At 42.7% G+C, this 6,549-nt stretch overlaps 1 pseudogene across 1 annotated transcript; it reads right to left on the reverse strand.

The window, feature by feature from the left end:
* Positions 1-2,723: 2,723 nt before the first annotated feature.
* LOC309615068 (heat shock cognate 71 kDa protein pseudogene) lies at positions 2,724-4,985 on the reverse strand (annotated as a pseudogene). Its single transcript has one exon. The product of its transcript is annotated as a heat shock cognate 71 kDa protein pseudogene (transcript).
* Between the last annotated feature and the right edge of the window lie 1,564 nt (positions 4,986-6,549).

A 6,549-nucleotide genomic window follows, 5' to 3' on the forward strand; every position in this document is an offset into this window, starting at 1 on the left:
CAGCATGACGTTGCAACAGCCTGAGGTGCGCCGTGCGTTCTCCCGGGGAAGTTGTCCCTGGATCACGGGAGCCTGGCAGTGGCGGGTTGCACAGGTACCCGGGAGAGGCGGTGTGGACAGTGACTTGTGCTTGCACACAGGCTTCTTGGTGGTGGCAGCAGCAGCCTTAGCGTCTCATGCCCGTCTCTAGGGTCCGCACTGATAGCCGCGGCTCGCACCCGTCTCTGGAGCTCATTTAGGCGGTGCTCTGAATCCTGTTTCCTTGCGCACCCCGAAACAATGGTCTCTTGCCTCTTAGCAGGTCCTGCCTTTTTCCTGGACTCCCTCCCGGCTAGCTGTGGCACACTAGCCCCCTTTAGGCTGTGTTCATGCAGCCAACCTCAGTCCTCTCCCTGGGATCTGACCTCCGAAACCCAAGCCTCAGCTTCCAGCCCTTGCCTGCCCCGGCGGGTGAGCAGACAAGCCTCACGGGCTGGTGAGTGCTGGTGGGCACCGATTCTCTGTGTGGGAATCTCTCCGCTTTGCCCTCTGCACCCCTGTTGCTGTGCTCTCCTCCATGGCTCTGAAGTTTCCCGCCTCTGCCACCCGCAGTCTCCGCCCATGAAGGGGCTTCCTAATGTGTGGAAACCTTTCCTCCTTCACATCTCCCTCCCACTGGTGCAGGTCCCGTCCCTATTCTTTTGTCTCTGTTTTCTCTTTTTTCTTTTCCCTACCCAGGTATGTGGGGAGTTTCTTACCTTTTGGGAAGTCTGAGGTCTTCTGCCAGCGTTCAGTAGGTGTTCTGTAGGAGTTGTTCCACATGTAGATGTATTTCTGATGTATCTGTGGGGAGGAAGGTGGTCTCCACGTTTTACTCTTCCACCATCTTGAAGGTCTCCAACTGATAATGTTGATTTTGTTTTAATAAAACTATTTCTACCGAGTCTGTTTCCCATTTTTAATTTTTGAGTTTTTCATGTGTAACAAATTTTACCACATACAGTTAGTTTTATTTTTTGTTGAATATATTTTCCAATAACATTTGATAAGAATTAGATAAAGGATTGCTAGTCATTAAGTTTTTATTGGCACAATGGCCAAAAGCACAATCTTAGGAACTGGATGCCGGGCAAAGTCTAAAATGGGGTCGATGTCTTGCCCTTGGCTCACCCTGCCTCTTACCACCCTGCCATGCTGTCCAAGCCCATTAAGCCTTTGCTTGCAATGAGGCCTGTAAGGAAGACCCCTTATTAGCTCTCTGACACAGGTGCCTATTTCACCAATAGGGTGGGGTGGTGGGGAGCTGAGAAGGAAAGGTCTAAGAGACAAATGACTGCCTCATTATGACAAAATTCCAGAACAAAGCAAAAAATTGCATACTGCTTCGACAATAAATTTTGGCGCAAAATTATTGTTCCCACATTCCAAAGTTGCTAATCTGCATCTCTGTAATTAATCCAAAACTTTATGAGAACTTAACAGGCTAAGAATGACTGTTCTAAGCACTTTAAGGAAAAGTCTAAAGTATGTAGAATTGGAGTAAAGTGAAGGACTGGACCTAGAGGTTATCATATTAAGTGAAGTAAGTCAGACAGAGAAAGACAAATATCATATGATATCACATATGTGGTATACAATAAAATGATACAGATGAACTTATTTACAAAACAGAAATAGACTCACCAACAGAGAAAACAAACTTATGGTTACCAAAGAGGATAGTGGGGTGGGGTGGTGGGGAAATAAACTAGGAGTTTTGGATTAACATATACACACTTCTATATATAAAATAGGTAAACAACAAGAACATGCTGTATAGCACAGGGAACTATATTCAACATCTTGTAATGGAAAGAATCTGAAAAAGGATATATATATGTATATATGTATGTATATATATGCATAACTGAACAGTCTTTGCTGTATACCTGAAACTAATGCAGCATTATAAATTAACTATATTTCGATTTAAAAAAAGGTAAAAAAAAAAAAAAAGACTGACATAAGTGCAGAACACAGAGACTGTGAATTGTATGGAAAGAACAGGAACATATGGCCAGAAGACCTGGTTTCCAGTCCCAGTGTGTCTTCTTTCTATCTTGGGGGATCTAGGGCTGTTTACTTGGCCTCCTGGAGTCTCAGTTTCCTCATCTACAAAATCCTGCACATCTCATGGGGTGGTTGTGAAGCATACAAAAGCTTACTGAGTGGTGGTCATGAGCTTGGGGAATGAATCCCTCTTCTTTTCACAAGAAAGCTTCCTGTGCTGTCCTGTCCTTTTCTCTCCCCTTCCATCCCATCCCTCTTCCTCCTTCTCCTACTTTTCCTCCTCCTTCACCTGGCCATACTTAATAGTCTTGGAGAAGGGGCTGCCCACACCTGAAAGATCAACTCATGGTTTAGGGTGGGGACCTTGGGTGATATGGTATCAGTGGACCTAGAGATTGACTTTATCCATGTGGGCAATTAATCAATCAATCAACTATGCTTATGTAATGAAGCCTCAATACAGTTCTGGACACAGAGGCTCAGCTGAGCTTCCAGGGATGGTAACACTCAGTGATTATTGTCACACAGCAATACTGGGACCTCCTGAGGACAATGGAAATGTCACATTTGGGACTCTCCTAGACTCTGCCTTATGCAGCTCTTCTTTTGGCTGATTTTAATGTATTCTTTCCCTGTAGTAAATGCAACTGTGGATGTAATAGCTTTCATTGAGTTTGTGAGTCTTTTTTTTTTTTTATGGTGCCCATTTTAAATACAGTTTTATTTAAGACATTGCATTTTCCACTTACAATGCAGTGCTTGTAAAGTGCAATGTTATTTCCTTTCCCTGTGCACACATTCCATGTTCAAGTATCAAGAATGTCCAGTTTACTACAGCAGCTCAACTTTAAAACTGCCATGAAATTTGCTACAAATTAGGGTCCTTCAATGTTGTGTGGAACAATGCTAAACCTATGCTAGGCTGGCTTAATCAACCTCTTCAATGGTGGGCCAAGAGGAGGCACCACCAGACGGTGGAGCTCCACCACCAGGGAAGCCCCTGGGCATTCCTCCTGGCATGCCTCCTGCGCTCTGGTACAGTTTGGTAATGATGGGGTTGCAGACTTCTTCCAGCTCCTTCTGCTGATGTTCAAATTCTTCCTTCTCTGCAGTCTGGTTCTTATCAAGCCAGTTGATTATTTCATACACTTATCAAGAATCTTCTGTTTGTCCTCATCATTAATCTTGCCTTGAAGTTTCTCATCCTCAAAAGTAGCTTTCATGTTGAAAGCATAGGATTCAAGAGAATTCTTCGAAGACACCTTATCCCGCTGCTTCTCATCTTCAGCTTTATACTTCTCTGCTTCCTGAACCATGCGTTCAATGTCTTCCTTGCTCAAACGGCCCTTGTCATTAGTGATGGTAATCCTGTTCTCTTCTCCTGTGCTCTTATCCACAGCAGAGACACTGAGGATGACATTGGCATCAATATCAAAAGTGACTTCAATCTGAGGAACACCACGGGGGGCAGGAGGTATGCCTGTGAGTTCAAACTCGCCAAGTAGGTTGTTATCTTTGGTCATGGCATGCTCATCTTCATAAACCTGAATGAGTACACCGGGCTGCTTGTCTGAGTAGGTTGTGAAGGTCTGCGTCTTCTTGGTAGGAATGGTGGTGTTGCCCTTGATGAGGACAGTCATGACTCCACCAGCAGTTTCAATTCCAAGGGAAAGAGGAGTGACATCCAACAGCAGCAAGTCTTGAACATTTTCAGATTTGTCTCCAGATAAAATGGCTGCCTGGACAGCTGCACCATAAGCAACAGCCTCGTCAGGGTTGATGCTCTTATTCAGTTCTTTCCCATTGAAGGAGTCCTATAGAAGTTTCTGAATCTTGGGGATGCGGGTTGAACCACCCACCAGGACAGTATCATGGATCTGAGACTTGTCTAGCTTGGCATCCCAAATGGCTTTCTCCACAGGGTCCAGTGTGCCACGGAACAGGTCAGCATTCAGTTCTTCAAATCGGGCACGGGTAATTGAGGTATAGAAGTCGATTCCTTCATAGAGGGAATCAACCTCAATACTGGCCAGGGTGCTGAAAGAGAGAGTGCTCTTAGCACGCTCACAAGCAGTACGAAGGCGACGGACAGCCCTCTTGTTCTCACTGATGTCCTTCTCATGCTTGCGCTTGAATTCTGCAATAAAATGGTTGACCATCTGGTTGTCAAAGTCTTCTCCACCTAAGTGGGCATCTCCAGCTGTAGATTTGACCTCAAAGATTCCATCCTCAATAGTGAGGATTGACACATCAAAAGTGCCACCACCTAAATCAAAGATCAGCACATTTCTTTCTGCTCCAACCTTTTTGTCTAAGCCATAGGCAATAGCAGCAGCAATTGGCTTGTTGATTCTAAGTACATTGAGCCCAGCAATAGTTCCAGCATCTTTGGTAGCCTGACGCTGAGAATCATTAAAGTAAGCGGGTACTGTGACAGCAGCTTTGGTAACAGTCTTCCCAAGGTGGGCTTCTGCTATTTCCTTCATCTTTGTCAAAACCATGGATGACACCTCCTCTGGATAAAAACTTTTTGTCTCTCCCTTGTATTCTACTTGAACCTTAGGTCTGTCTGCGTCATTCACCACCATGAAGGGCCAATGCTTCATATCAGACTGGACAACAGCATCATCAAATCTTCGTCCAATGAGGCGTTTGGCATCAAAAACCGTGTTGGTGGGATTCATTGCAACTTGGTTCTTGCAGCATCACCGATCAATCATTTGGTATCAGTAAAGGCGACATAGCTAGGTGTAGTTTGGTTCCCTTGATCACTGGCAATTATTTCCACCTTTCCATGCTGGAAGACACCCACACAAGAATAGGTGGTGCCAAGATCAATGCCAACTACAGGTCCCTTAGACATGGTTGCTGGAGCGCAGGCCCGGGTCCACTGGAGGAGAAAACAGCAACCTATAGAGCTGCTGCCGCGTTCAACAAGCTGTGAGTCTTTCTAGTGAAGTATGGAATCTGAGGATGGTTTTGGGAAACCCTCAAACTTAGTTGTTTTCAGAAGTGAGGATGACCTTCTCTCTAACTTTGTAGTTGGACCTTAACTCCTTGCCTTTGGAGTCAAAAGCCTTATTTAGCATTGGCAGTTGGGAGGAATGTGCCCTTACCTTACAGTTTAGCTAACCCCAGGTACCATCCCCACTTTTTATTACTTCTTCCTCAAAATTCTGGAAAAACCTTGTATCATCTTTGTCATCTTTGGTGATTTTTGGAATGGAAGAAAGAAAAGAAATATTTGTCAGGTACTTATTTGTTTTGAGCTGTGACTGAAATGCCATTGAAATGGTGCAGTTTAACTTCCTTCAGGGAGACATAAAGAAAAGTTTGCCCATGTTACTTGTATGGTTAATTCTCTCCACAAATGCTTGTGTCCAGGTATTGTTCTAAATGCTTTATGTGTATTAACTCATTTGATATAATGACCGTTGAGGCAGACTTTATTATTATTACTTCCATCATCACACAAGTGAGCAAACAGGGGCCAGGGCAATGAAATAACCTGCATAAGCTCCCACAGCCAACAAATGATTGAGTCAGGCAGAAACTCAGGCTCCAGAACTGTAGCCCCTTTGTTATTGAGGCTGTGGATTAAAAATCTCGAGTCTTAGATTAAAAGACGCCAAGTCTAGTGGGGAAGACAGACTCATAAGCAAACAATAATATTATCATACAAGTTCTATAATAGAGTGCAGAAGTGGGAGGAACAAATCTGAGTTGCTTCAACTGGAAAATTGAGATAGATTTTACTTAGCCCTCTTCCTCGTGCTTCAGAACCAGTCCACCTCCACATCTGTCAATCTACCCTCTACCTCACCCCAAATTATCTGGAAGCAATTCTTTGCTGCAAATATCTTTTCCCAGACTGCAACTTGTGCTTTAACTTTGTCTGCAATGTCTTTTGTTAGACAGAAGTCTGAAAATTTAACTTAAAATATTTTTTTATATCACCCTACTACAAGTAATAAAGACATTATATTTTCTTCCAAAAATTAAAAAAAAAAATTGCTCTTCACATTTAGGTGTTAGGTACACCATTTATTAGACCTTGAATTTACTTTTGTGCCTTGCATGTGCTAAGAATACCGTTTTATATTTTTTCCCCTTATTAATCAACATTGGCTCAGCTCCAATGATCTGCAATCCATGTATTTATGGTCTATTTCTGGGTGTTCTATTCTGGTCCTTTGGTGTGTCCATTTTCACAGCAAAAAACACACTTCATTCACAAACATAATTTTACAACAAAAAATTTAACACAAAATTAATAAATAAATGTAATTTTATAATAATATAGGTGTAACAAAAATATCATAAACATAACTTTATGTTAAAGCTTTATATTAGATAGAACAAATGTTCCTATCTTGTTCTTAAAAATTATCTTGGTTATTCTGGTCTTTTTCCTTGCGAGAAGACAGCTTAAGAAATGTAGCAACATATCAGAGACTCACACACACATGCACACATACACAAATGTGTTGAATCTTTTTTTAAAAAATTTAATTAATTAAT

Source organism: Balaenoptera borealis (genome assembly GCF_965194805.1).
Source record: "Balaenoptera borealis genome assembly, chromosome: 17".
NCBI classification, from domain to species: Eukaryota; Metazoa; Chordata; class Mammalia; order Artiodactyla; family Balaenopteridae; genus Balaenoptera; species Balaenoptera borealis.